The sequence below is a fragment of the Rattus norvegicus genome, chromosome Y (genome assembly GCF_021556685.1).
Source record: "Rattus norvegicus strain SHRSP/BbbUtx chromosome Y, alternate assembly SHRSP_T2T, whole genome shotgun sequence".
In the NCBI taxonomy this organism is placed as follows: Eukaryota; Metazoa; Chordata; class Mammalia; order Rodentia; family Muridae; genus Rattus; species Rattus norvegicus.
Window position 1 is genome coordinate 62,914,672 of NC_141555.1, and position 14,494 is coordinate 62,929,165.

Below are 14,494 nucleotides of genomic sequence, written 5' to 3' on the forward strand. Positions count from 1 at the left end.
GTGAGAGCTGTGTTTCTGTGTTTGCAGTCTCTGAGGAGCATTTCACATTCAAATTATCTGAGAAAGGGAGGGATGCACCAGAGGGAAGCAGGGACCCACCTCTTCAGCCTGTTATGTTGAGTATCTTTGTCTCCTCTATGAAGTCATGTGACTACAAGGTCCAATGTCTTTGCCTCTGTTATGTCTAATAATAAGATGATGAAGCAATGATCTTCACCATGGAAAAGAAGTGGGGAAGGATGGAGGACAGGAAGGGAGGGCTAAGAAAGGAAGTAGCAGAGATGGGGGTGTGGCAAAAATCTCAGGGAAGGCAAATCCAGACATCAAGCGTCAGACAAAGCTGCAGTTGTTCCAAGTTCACACTCTCCCTCGATTCAGAAACAGCATCTTTTCTGCTAAGACCTGCTCTGTGCTCCCTCCCTGAATAAAGACAAAGAGTCTGACTGGCAAACCTTGGAGGCCAGACTTCAGTGAGAGGTTAATGAGCCAGAGTAGTAATCAGCCCCTAATGGGAATGCCAATAGCAGTACCGACACCCTGTCAATCAAGTCTGCAGAAGGACTGGAGTTCTCTCATGGAAATCCAGAGAAGCCAGGAGCCCTGTGCTGTCTGAGTCACACCAACATCCAGAGTCCTCCATCAAATGCAGAAATCCCAGAGCACACCAGGACAATCCTCACCAAACACAAGATCCCTCTAGGTTTGGCACTGGGCTGGGGACAGGGGTCAAGGGGACTGAAGGCTTTTCTGAAGTGATAAGAATCTGCATCCCACCGGGCCTAGTTAGACATTTAAAATGGAAATAGTGGGGCATTTCCCACCCACTAAGTGGCTAATGGTCCTGCTAATCACCAGGTCTCCCTGAAGGGCCGATGTGAGCAGCTCAGACCTGACCCAAGGCTTCCAAAAATTCACACTTCTCTAGACACTTCCTGTAACACAGATGCTGTACAAGGGAATTGGGAGGGAGGCAATGAAGGGCTGGATTTGAACAAATATTCCTTACATGCATCTATATAAATTCTCAAACAATAATAAAAGAGATTAAAAAGAAAACACCTGTGATTGGGGATTTGGCTCAGTGGTAGAACGCTTGCCTAGCAAGCACAATGCCTGGGTTCAATCCCCATCTCAGAAAAAAAAAAGAGAAAAGAAAAGAAAAGAAAAGAAAAGAAAAGAAAGGAAAGGAAAAGAAAAGAAAACACTTCATTCAAGGCCGACTGCCACTTTTGGTCAGGATTTTGCTCCAGGCTGGTGAGACACTCAACAGGTCATGGCCCTTTCTGCCAGGCCTGAGGACGTGAGGTCACACGTGTGCAGTGGCAAGTTCACACACACACACACTAATTAACTAGTTAACTAATTTTTAAGTAATTAATTAAAGTTAATTACCATTTCTTAATAAATAAGACATTATAAAGCTGCCACTTGCATGAAAGAGTCTGCTTTATTAGCTGACCCCTGACCCATTCTCTCTCAGGCTCACCAAAGAGAGGACCATGTGGGACTATTACCAACCTGGGCTTAGCACCTGACAGAATCCTGAGTGTATCTGTCTGAGGAATGAAGGGCACCCTGGGCATGCAAAACACCACACAGGTCCAAGACAGAAGGGTGCCTCAGTGCACATATGCAAAACCAAAGTTCAGATGAGGTCACAAGAAACCATGAAATAACACACAGCCCGCATTGTCAAACCTGAGCTTTCTCAGAATTAAAATTTGCCTGATTCTATCTAGCGTTTCCCCAGAGGACCAGCAACAGCTTCTTGTCTTGTTCTCGTCCTTTCTACTCTCTTTCTATTTTGTTTAATAATAATTTTAAAACATCCTAACTATTGGTGAAACACCGTTTATCAAACAGGAATAAACAGGTGTCTCTTGTTAAACAAGATGGTTTTAATCTTTCTTGGTACTTTTAGTACTATTTGGGGGAGTTTTGTTGTTTTGTTCTTGTTTTTGTTTTCAACTTAATGCACACTGCTGCATCATGGAACAAAGATTTGGGGGGAAATGCTGCAGGTTTGGGGTTTGCCCTTGAGAAGCCCCTACAGAGTCAGGCAGAGGACACTCTGGCTGTAGTCTCCTTTGTTCTGAGAGGAAAGAAGGGAGCTCTCTGTGGTGATTACAAATACCTGTTTCTCTTTTATCTACTTGTCCCCAAATCCACTCTCCCTGCCTTGTATGCCAATATCCTGCTCTGGAATTAAATAAATGAATACATACGTGTGTGTGGTTGCATAAGCATGGGAGGTCAGAGGTCAACCTTAGCTGTCGTCCTCAGTCTCTGGCTCAACTCCCTTCAGTGGTCAAGTTGACACACCTGGGAAGAAGAGACTGTAGCTGCTTGTTTTCTAATACTAATTGGGTTCCCCAAATTAGTTTGCAGGAGAAAGTCTGCACTTAGCTTCTGGGAACCTGCCCGCAGTTAATTCTGATTGGTAAATAAAGATGCTAGCCGCCAATAGCTGGGAAGGAGAGAGAGAGAGACAGAGAGAGAGAGAGAGAGAGAGAGAGAGAGAGAGAGAGAGAGAGTGTGTGACGGGATTCAGGGTTCCTGGGCTTGGGTCCTTGAGCAAGCAGGACAGAGAGGTCCCCATGCCTTAGGGGAGTGTGGAGGAGGGGAGACAGAGGCTGCCATGGAAGGGAAATAACATGCAGAAGGGCAGAGCTGCCATATAAAAGGACTAAGAAATCATGGCCCAGAGGGCTGCTCCTTGGAGTCAAGAACAACCAAGATGAAGCATAGAAATTAGTAAATAGTAACTTGGAGTTATTGCTGGGAGGTGGAATCTAACAGGATGGAGGGCAGTCAGCTGCCCAGCTATGGGCTGCTGTAGATATAGAGGCTGGGCGTGTTTCTTTCATTCGGGAACAGAAACCATTGAGGTGAGTAACCCCGCGTCAGGATTTATTATTATTATTATTATTATTATTATTATTATTATTATTATTATTATTATTATTATTTTACTACAGGGGACCTCAGCTGAGGATTTGCCTCCATTGCATTTGCCTGTGGACAGATCTGTGAGGCATCTTTTGTCAGAGAGAGACAGAGAGAGACAGAGACATAGAGAGACAGAGAGACAGAGAGAGACAGAGTCAGAGAGAGACAGAGAGAGACAGAGAGAGACAGAGAGAGACAGAGAGAGAGAAGGAATATGGGGTTCCCGGGCTTGGGTTCTGGAGCAAGCAGGACAGAGGGGTCCCCATGCCTTAGGGGAGTGTGGAGGAGGGGAGACAGAGGCTGCCATGGAAGGGAAATAAAATGCAGAAGGGCAGAGCTGCCATATAAAAGGGCTAAGAGATCATGGCCCAGAGGGCTGCTACTTGGAGTCAAGAACAGCCAAGATGAAGCATAGAAATTAGTAAATAGTAACTTGGAGTTATTGCTGGGAGGTGGATTCTAACAGCATGGAGGGGAGGCACCTGCCCAGCTATGGGCTGATTTAGATATAGATGCTGGGCGTGTTTTATTCATTCCGTAACTGAAACAATTGAGGTGAGTAACCCTGCATCAGGATTTATTAAGTTTTTTTATTTTATTTTATTTTATTTTTTTAGTACAGGGGACCTCAGCTGTTTTGCCTCCATTGAATTTGCCTGTGGACAGATCTGTGAGGCATTTTTGGAATAATGATTGGTCTGTGGAGGCCCACTGTGAATGCCGCCACCTCTGTGTGGGCGGTCCTGGTTACAGAAGAAAGCACATTGACCAAGCAATGAGGAACATGCAAGTAAGCAGTTGTTCCTCCAGGGCCTCTGCCTCAGTTGCTGCCTTCAAGTCTCTGCCTTTAGTTCCTGCCCTGACTTTCTTCCTGATGGGCACTGATCAAGCTGAACTCAACCCTTTCCTCCCTGAGATAGTTCACTCACTATTTCTTCAGGGAAAATAGAAGTAACTGAGTCAGTTCCACCCTGCCTTGCTTTGTTTTCTTGCAGCAAAGTCTCACACTTACACCCCAAACATACAAGTCGAGCTGGTAGACCAGAAACATCGGGGATGCATCTGTCCACCTTTCTGGTACCAGGATTCCAGGCCACCATGTCTAACTTTTATTTTTTAACGTGGGTTCTAGGGACCGAACTCAGACCCTCATGCTTACATGGCAAAAACTTTACTGGCTAAGCCAGTTCCTTAGCCCAAGAACCCCACCTCAATATCTTTGAAAGCCATTCCTCTGTCACACCAGTCTCTCATTAAGGCGCACGTTCCTTCCATGACAATGCCATGTGGGTTAAATTTCTAATGAGAGGACAGGAAGTCATGTTGAGATATGAAGGATTTTGCATTGTTTCTCAATAGGGTGGCATTTTGCATTTGGGAAATGTGAAGTTTCTGGAAGAAACCTTATCTGCCTTTCCTCCACAAAAAAAGGAAATACCTTTAGTCCATGAACTATAGCTTAACACCCACAGTAATCATGAAGAAGGCAGGTGTGGACATCATCTGTGTTCTGTGGTCCTGAGAAAGGTCAGATATTTAGCAGATAATTATCAAACATTTAATGGGGAGAGGGGGAGATATAAGAATGTAACTTCAAAATTATATTGACTTCACTCTTCTTTGGGCAGAAACATTTTAAGTAATATCCCATTGTCCTTCTGGGTGTGTGTGTTTTAATTGCTGTATCGCATCCACCTCCTGGGACATTGGACCTTTTTTGAGTTTGTGGTTGCTAATTGCTAAGGAGGTCCTGGGGAGGGGCTGGCAAAGTGGGGTTCCGATAGGACAGAAGATGAGTTCAAATGAGGCTGGCAATAATCTTGGCCTCATAACTGCAAACACAATAAATATATCTGCTGGGAATGTGTCTGGTCACAGAAATATAAAACCAATCAGTGTCCCTTAATCCCAAGGGTGTGATTGACTTGGGAAGAAACACCAAAGCACACACAGCATCAGTTCACCAGCACAGCCATCCCACAGGACTCTTGGCTCATCCATCTTTCTCATCCTACTGCCCTCAGTGATTGGCTATAATGTAGTCACAAGATGGCGGCTGCATCCACAGAGAACACATCACACTCCTCCACAGCAGAATTCCAACCCTGGATGGGAGGAAGAGGAAGAGAGATGAAACTGTCTTGCACAGCTCCCTATTTTTGACTGGCAGAAAAACGTCTTTCCTCAGAAGATTTTTGGTGTGTCTCAGTGAGTCTTCTGATGCACCTCAACACCAGTGACATGTACAGAACAAAGCTAGCATGACTGATTCAAGCTAATCAGGATGCCCTCCGTGGATTAAAGGATAGAAAGTCAGTTATACTAATATCCAAATGAAACTGGCTATTGGCAGTGAGAATTTTGGTGTATTTAAAAACATAGAAATATTATAAGAGTATGTTTTGTTTTAATCCAGGCTGTGGGGCATGGGGTTGCTTTAGATTGTCAACACTGGCTGCCTATGATTTGCCTGGTGCTCTGGCAGGGGCGTGATTTTGCCAGCAGCAGACAGATTTTGCACGTGTGTAACATTTGGGATGCTGGAGACTTTTCAGAGAACATATAAATGCTAGAGCCCCAGACTGTATACCATACTATACCTGCAGGTGGCTCAGAGAGCACCTGTAGAGACTCGAGCCTGCAGCCAACCAAGCACAGCTCCAGTGTGGATTGTTCGGCTCAGGAAGAGAAATGCTGACTTTTCATTGATCCACCTAATGGCTTAGTGTGTCTAATCAGCCTGAACTGCATCCTATTGTTTGTCTGCAGTTAGATCTAATTGTTGTCCTAATTACCCAGGTCTAGAGTTAGACTCTCACCCTGAGCTGGGAGAACTGCTTCCACCATCTCCTCCTTCTAATGGAAACCCTTCTGAGACTGAGAGCATTCTGCCTGAAGCCTCAAAGTTGCCTTGAGCTAAAATGGCAGGTAGCAAAGGAAATCTTATCCCCCCCCCAAGCCCTAACTAATTACGGGATGTCATCAGAGCCTGATTAGTATTTACCCAACAATGTGCTGATTCCTGATCCAGCCAAAAATTTAACTGCCATTTAATTGGAGCACGATATTTAAATCTTAATTTCATTAGCTGCTGGTAATAATTTTAAAATTATAAATCCAAATTATCACACGGAATACATTTGCAAACGTAAAAAATTCAGTACTGATTCTTGTTTCATGGCACACATGGTTGTTGGTTTGATTTTCAAACCAGAACTGAATATCCTTTCATGGAGAGAGAGATAACTGGGTTTTTCCCTGCACCGAAGCCTGCTTGGAGAGGGAGAGAAACACATCCACACCATAAAAGGGCATCTGGGCAAGCACAAGTGCCCCGCCTGTCACCTGTGAGATGTGAGCCACCTCTGTGTGGGTTACTGATGCTCTCACATTTCTGCTAACAGGTCAGTCGATACAACAAAAGCCACTTCAGAATCCCCAGACATTCAACACTGATTGTCACAGAAGGGGCAGTGGAGACTGTCAGTCTCTGCAGAACTCTCAGGCTGCCAGGGCCTCGATGCCTATATTCTGGCTGTTATATCTATAGGGCAACCTTCTCCCAGAGGAATAGAGGGTTTGCGGGCTCATCAACACACGTGTGTGCACATGCGCAGAAAAGAACCATCTCGGCAGCTGGGAGTCCTGCACCAGTGGAAGGGGAAGTCTCTGGTCCTGCCGAGACTGAACTCCCCAGTGAATGGGATTGTTGGGAAAGGGCAGAATGTGGGGGTGCATCAGGAGAGGAAAACCCCTATGGAAGGGGAGTGGGAGGTGCTAGGAGATGTTAGCCTGGACACCAGGAAAGGGAATAACATTTGAAATGTAAATAAGAAATACCCAATTTAATAAATATGGAATAAAAAAGACACTCCTTCTGGAAGAGGAGAATGTATGATTTCTTTTCAGGATCTGTGGGAAGACTTTGGACACCTGGGAAAATGTGGAATGACCTATAGATTCTTGGAAACATTTGGATAGTTCCAGAAACTCCTGGAAAAGTGGAAGATCCAAGATCTATATGGTAAGAGAGGAAGGTTTATGAGAACCTGGAATGTGTGGGGACATTACCTGTCCCAGTTTGTCAGTAGAAGAGTCAGCAGAAGGAGGCCCAGGTACAGTGTGATCTTCTTTGAATCTCTCACTGTTCTCTCCAGTACTGTGTTTTGTAGATATTGCAGGCACTCTGGCTCCCAACTCGTCAAAGTCCACATGTTCTTCAAACCCAGTAGACATAAACAAGTTTTTTTTTTTACCTTCACAAGAATGGGCACTACAGATGAGGCCAGTTTTTTTCTAGTAGCAGGATGTAAGCAGATGTTCTGGTATACCTGATCCTCAGCATTGAGATGTATTAAAAAAATTAAAACACTTGTTTTATGCGTTCCCACCACACCTGTTATTTAAAATATGTTTCAAAGAATCCAGACGCACCCCAAGTTAAATACTTCTTTAGTTGTATTAATACGTAGCCCGTGGAATCTTATATTTCCAATTATTCCTGCCCATCTGCTCTAGCTTGCTGTATACTTTATATTTACTTCTAAAGTGAACATATATTGCTATTATTTCATGTTACAGAGCCATCATGACTGAAAATGTTATTTTTAGTCCTGTTTAAATTACTCTGTTACTCATGCACTGATTTCTGTGTATGGATATGAAATTCTGACTCATTATTTGTCTCCTTAAATGATTCTTCTGTAACATTCTTTTTCAAAGTCTACTTTTTAATTTTTAATTATCTGTGTGTGTGTGTGTGTGTGTGTGTGTGTGTGTGTGTGTGTGTACACAAATGAACACGATGTCCAAGAAAGCCAGTAGGGGGCGGTAGATCCCCTGGAGCTGAAATAACAAGTGGTTGTGGGTCACAAGACACGGGAGCCTGAATCCAAACTCAGATCTTCTGTAAAAGAAGTTTGCATTCTTAATTACTATGTCTTCTCTGTGGCACCATTTTAACATTTCATCAATTAGTAGAGTTGGTTAGCAATTCCATTAGATGTTGTCTGGGAAAAAACAAAACTTTTTAAAAGTTTTATCTTTAATAGGCACTTTTTTTCTGCTGAGCACATAATTGGAACTTTAGAGTTATTTATTTCGGAAGTGGACTTGTGCCATCCTGCCTGTTTTGCAGTGGGCTGAAATGCAGTCTAACTACAACTGTACCTTCTGTTTTGATTCTCTGTTACTTTCCTTGCTTTATTTTTTTTTCTTTCAAGATTTTTCCACTTCCAAGTTCTTTATTATATAAATATATAATCATATTATTTATGTATCTCTCCCAGCTCAGCTTTAAATCTCTTGAGCACTGAAATCTGTTTCTGGCTCTACTCTGTGTTTAGTACCAAGGAGAGCTCCCGGGTCTCAGCAACATTAAGTGTTTGTTAACAAAGGGGCTTTTTATTCTTATTTTACAGATGAGATGCCTCAGGCAGAGAAAGGTTATGGTAACAGAAAACACTGGGATTCCTAACATGGTTTCTTAGAGACTTAATGAGTTGCAGACAGAACAGGAGAGCCTAGGTTTCTTAAGGTTGTCCATACATGGTCTTAGCCACAGAGGATGAAATGTAACACGTTCAGTATGGCGAGAACAGCTCAGATTTAGGTTAATACAACTCAGTGTGGATCCGCTCACATCTGCCCCTTCCTCGATGTGTGGCTTGCCTGGAAGAGTGTTAAGACAATTGTACATTGAATCCTGTTCTGACATGCAAGCATAAATGTTGAGGACAAATAATCTTTCTATGATTATAGCTATAAAATTTTATTTTTCTTGTGTTTATTATATTTTATTGTATTTATTGTATTTTGTTGCACTTTATGTTTGAGACAAGATCTTACAACGTCGCATTTGCTTGCCTGAAACATTCTTAGGAACATGTAAACCTAGCCTTGTTATTGCCCTGCCTTGATGGACCTTGCTCTGGGGACCCATGTTAATACAGTAATGTGTGGAAAATACTGAATAAATGTTATTGATCCTCCTCTATGACTCTGCCTGTAAGGAGCCAAAAAAAAAAAAGCTCACAGCTACCATACAGCCAGGCAGAAGCAAGGACTGAACTTGAAATCTTGAAAGAAGAGATTAGGGACAATAGCTTGTATCCTGAATCCATGTTTATATTCCAGAAGCAAAAACTAGCGTATAGTGATAAAGGCATTATCATGGTTTGAATATGCTTGACACAGGCTTGTCCCAAGCCTGACAACCTAAGTTTGATACAGAAGACCCACATGGTGGAAGGAGAGAGCTGACCCAAACAAGTTGTACTTTGACCTTCCTGTGTGTGTGTGCGTGTGTGTGTGTGTCTCTGTGTGTGGGGGCTTGGGGGATTACAGATTTAAAATGGACAATTTTCTAGACAGATACCAGGCACCGAAGTTAAATCAGGAACAGATAAACCAGTTAAACAACCCCATAACTCCTAGGGAAATGGAAGCAGTCATTAAATGTCTCCCAATCAAAAAGAGCCCAGGTTCAGACAGGTTTAGTGCAGAATTCTATCAGACCTCCATAGAGGACCTCATACCAATACTATACAAATTATTCTACAAAATTGAAAAAGATGGAGCACAACCAAATTCCTTCTATGAAGCCACAATTTCTCTTATGCCTAAACCACACAAAGACCCAACAAAGGAAGTGAACTTCAGACTAATTTCCCTTATGAATATCGACGCAAAAATACTCAGTAAAATTCTGGCAAACTGAATCCAAGAGCACATCAAAACAATCATCCACCAATATCAAGTAGACTTCATCCCAGGTATCCAGGGATGGTTTAATATACAGAAAACCATCAACGTGATCCATTATATAAACAAACTGAAAGAACAAATCTACATGATCATTTCATAAGACGCTGAGAAAGCATTTGACAAAATTCAACACCCCTTGATGATAAAAGTACTGGAAAGAATAGGAATTCAAGGCACATACCTAAACATAGTAAAAGTCATATACAGCAAACCAGTTGCTAACATTAAACTATATGGAGAGAAACTTGAAGCAATCCCACTAAAATCAGGGACTAAAAAAGGCTGCCCACTCTCTCCCTACTTATTCAATATAGTTCTTGAATTTCTAGACAGAGCAATCAGACAACCAAAGGAAATCAAGGGGATACAGTTTGGTAAAGAAGAAGTCAAAATATCACAATTTGCATATGATATGATACTATATTTAAGTGATCCCAAAAGTTCCACCAGAGAACTACGTCAGCTAATTGGCTGGGTATAAAATTAACTCAAATAAATCAGTAGCCTTCCTTGACACAAAAGAGAAACAAGCCGAAAAAAAAAATTAGGGAAATGACACCCTTCATAATAGACTCAAACAATATAAAGACCTCGGTATCACTTTAACCAAGCAAGTAAAAGATCTGCACAATAAGAACTTCAAGACTCTGAAGAAAGAAATTGAAGAAGACTTCAGAAGACGGAAAGATCCCCCATGCCCAGGGAATGGAAGAATTAATATAGTAAAAATGGCCATTTTACCAAAAGCGATCACAGATTCAATGCAATCCCCTTTAAAATACCAATCCCATTCTTCAAAGAGTTAGACAGAACAATTTGCAAATTCATCTGGAATAACAAAAAACACAGGATAGGTAAAACTATCCTCAAGGACAAAAGGACTTCAGCGGGAATCACTATCCCTGAACTCAAGCAACATTACAGAGCAATAGTGATAAAAACTGCAAGGTATTTGTACAGAGACAGACAGAGAGACCAATGGAACAGAATTGCAGACCCAGAAATGAAACCACACACCTATGGGCACCTGATTTCTGACAAAGGAGCCAAAACCATTAAATGGAAAAAAGATAGCATTTTCAGTCCAAGTGGATCAGTACCTCTACATCAAACCAGATACACTCAAACTAATAGAAGAAAAACTAGGGAAGCATCTGGAACACATGGGCACTAGAAAAAAATTTCCTGAACAAAACACCAATGGCTTATGCTCTAAGATCAAGAATTGACAAATGGGATCTCATAAAACCGCAAAGCTTCTGTATGGCAAAGGACACTGTGGTTAGGAGAAAATGGCAACCAACAGATTGGGAAAAGATCTTTACAATCCTACAATAGATAGAGGGCTTATACCCAAAATATACAAAGAACTCAAGAAGTTAGATCACAGCAAGTCAAATAACCCTATTAAAAATGGGGTTCAGAACTAAACAAAGAATTCACAGCTGAGAAATGGCAAATCGCTAAAAGCACCTAAAGAAAGGTCCAACACCCTTAGTCCATAAGGGAAATGAACATAAAAACAACCTTGAGATTTCACCTCACACCAGTGAGAATGGCTAAGATCAAAAACTCACGTGACACCAAATGCTAGAGAGGATGTGGAGAAAGAGGAACACTCCTTCATTCTTTGTTAGATTGCAGACTGGAAAAACTATTCTGGAAATCAGTCCTGAGGTTCCTCAGAAAATTGGACATTGAAATACCAGAGGATCCAGCTATACCTGTCTTGGGCATATACCCACAAGATCCCCCAACATATAAAAAAGACACGTGTTCGACCATGTTCATAGTAGCCTTATTTATAATAGCCAGAAGCTGGAAAGAACCCAGCATAACATTCAAAAGAGAAATGGATACAGAAAATGTGGTACATCTACACAATGGAATGTTATTCAGCTATCAAAAACAATGCCTTTATGAAATTCATAGACAAATGATTGTTATTGGAAAATATCATCCTGAGTGAGGTAACACAACCATAGAAAAAAACACATGGTATGCACTCATTGATAAGTGGCTATTAGTCCAAATGCTTGAATTACCCTAGATGCATAGAAAACATGAAACTCAGGACGGATGATCAAAATGTGAATGCTTCACTCCTTCTTAAAAAGGGGGAACCAGAATACCCTTGGCAGGGAATATAGAAGCAAAGATTAAAACAGACACAGAAGGAACACCCATTCAGAGCCTGCCCCACATGTGGCCCATACATATACAGCCACCCAATTAGACAAGATGGAGGAAACAAAGAAGTGCAGACCGACAGGAGCCTGATGTAGATCTCTCCTGAGAGACACAGTCAGAATACAGCAAATACAGAGGCGAATGCCAGCAGCAAACCACTGAATTGAGAATAGGACGCCAGTTGAAGGAATCAGAGAAAGAACTGGAATAGCTTGAAGGGGCTCGAGACCCCGTATGAACAACAATGCCAAGCAACCAGAGCTTCCAGGGACTAAGCCACTATCTAAAGACTATACGTCGACTGACCATGGACTCTGACCTCATAGGTATCATTGAATATCCTAGGAAGAGCACCAGTTGAAGGGGAAGCCCTTGATCCTGCTAAGACTGAACACCAGTGAACGTGATTGTTGGGAGGGAGGCGTTAATGGAGGAAGGATGGTGAGGGAAACACCCATATAGAAGGGGAGAGGGAGAGGGTAGGGGGATGTTGGCTGGGAAAGCGGGAAAGTGTATAACAATCAAAATGTAAATGTGAAATACACAAGTTAATAAAGAAAAAAAGAAAAAAATTCTTACAGAATTATGCATATCATTCATTCTGCACTCGAGGTTTAGTGAATTTCAGTGGGATCAGTTTATGGGGTGTTTTCTTTCTGATGAATGTGTCTGCAAGTGTGTTAAAACAAAAGGATTTGACATGTCCTTATTTAAATAAAAATAAATTAGTAGTCTATTAAGAGATATTATGATAGAGCTTGACAGTAATAAAGAGGGTCTAACTTCAGCATTAAGCCGAAGGGATACAGGGAGAGGATAATGAAAAGTGATGGGTACTCAACAAAAATAATGGAGAGAATTGACTTTGTCAGTTGTCAGCTGGTTTTTGAAATTACATTGGCAGAACAATGGAATGGAGATGGGGTTTTGGAGGAGATAATTTAATGAATCAACATACCAAAGTTTTGGAAATAATTCATCTCAGTATATATTGAAGATGGAGAAATAGATCACACCTACAATAGTCTTAATGTACTTCTAGAAATTTGAAAACCAAACAGTTGGAGATCATCTAGAATCTTTCCCCAAACTTAACAATGATGATTTGCATCCTTACTCTCTTCTTACAAAGAAAATATTTATGGAATGGGTTTTGAGAAGGCTTCATTTCCAAGCAAAGGAGACTCACTAAGATGCAGGCCTAGGCTAAGTTGAGGTTCGTTTGTATGTGTTCCATTACACATTCAGACATAGTTACTGTGTTTCTATGACTCTACAAAGGTGGGCTTGATTAGACTAGGTACAATGTTAATTGAGGACATTTCCTCATCTGTGACATAGACGAGGTACATTGATAATTGTGGATATTATCTCATCTGTGACATACACTAGGTACACTGATAATTGAAGGACATTTTCTGATCTGTGACATAGACTATGTACACTGATAATTGAGGACATTTTCTCATCTGTGACATAGACTAGGGAAACTGATAATTGGAGGAAATTTTTTGATCTGTGACATACTGTTCTGCTGTTTCTGGCCAGAGTATGTCGTGTGCAATGGTAACCTCTCTCACTTATTTTTCTGCATTTCAGGAAGGCAGTTGCCCTATGATGTTTAGACATAGCACCTGCTCTGATGTGTGATGTGCAGTGAGACATTTCCAAAGAGAGTCACTGTGACTTGGGTTGACAAGCAATCACCTTCTGCTACAGTCAACCATTCATAATCTAGCATGTCGCCTCAGCTCTTCCAATGCACTTCAGAATGTGGATTTTATTTTTATACAAATGGCCAGCACTGTAACTACATTTCATGACTTTCTTTATTCTGTCATTAGACTCGGGACAAGATTTTAGATTTATAAGGTATGTTTCATTCTAGGTCAGAGAAGTCTTTTATGTCAACTATAATATCAGCAACTTCCAAATCTACATGTAAAATATGCATTGGGTTAAGGAACCCAATGAGCCTTTTATTATTTTGATCATTCGTACAAAGAATGTCTGTTCCAACTAATTGATACAGACATGAATCTCACTGTTATTGTGTTGTTTCAGTGTCCCCTACTGCATTGCACCTGGACAGAGGTTTCACAATAGTCCAGTTCTGTAGCAAATCACAATGTTGCATCTCCAAATACAAAAGAATCCCCATCTTCTCTCCTTGAGTTTCTCACTATCAAATTTTGTGATCTATTCTTCAAATCAATATTTATTGTAGGCCAATTATTTACTGAATTCATCTTAAACATTTCAGCATTTTAAAATATAACCTTTATAAAGAAACAGAAGGGCAGAGGATGTTACCATTTGGTAATTAAGAAAACAATAAACGTAAAAATATACATAATGAAAAACGGGACATAAATATTTCTAACCATGAAACTTAGCTCTGATATGTCCTGAAATGATCACCACTATTTTTATATCAAATATTTATTTTTATTTACTTCTCAATATGTTATGCCATGTTTTAATTTCTGATTATGTGGAATCAGAAATAGAATGTATTATTCTTTAACTCCAAGGAAATAAAATAACTTACTTTCTGAAACATAACCCTGAATATTCTACATTTTCATGA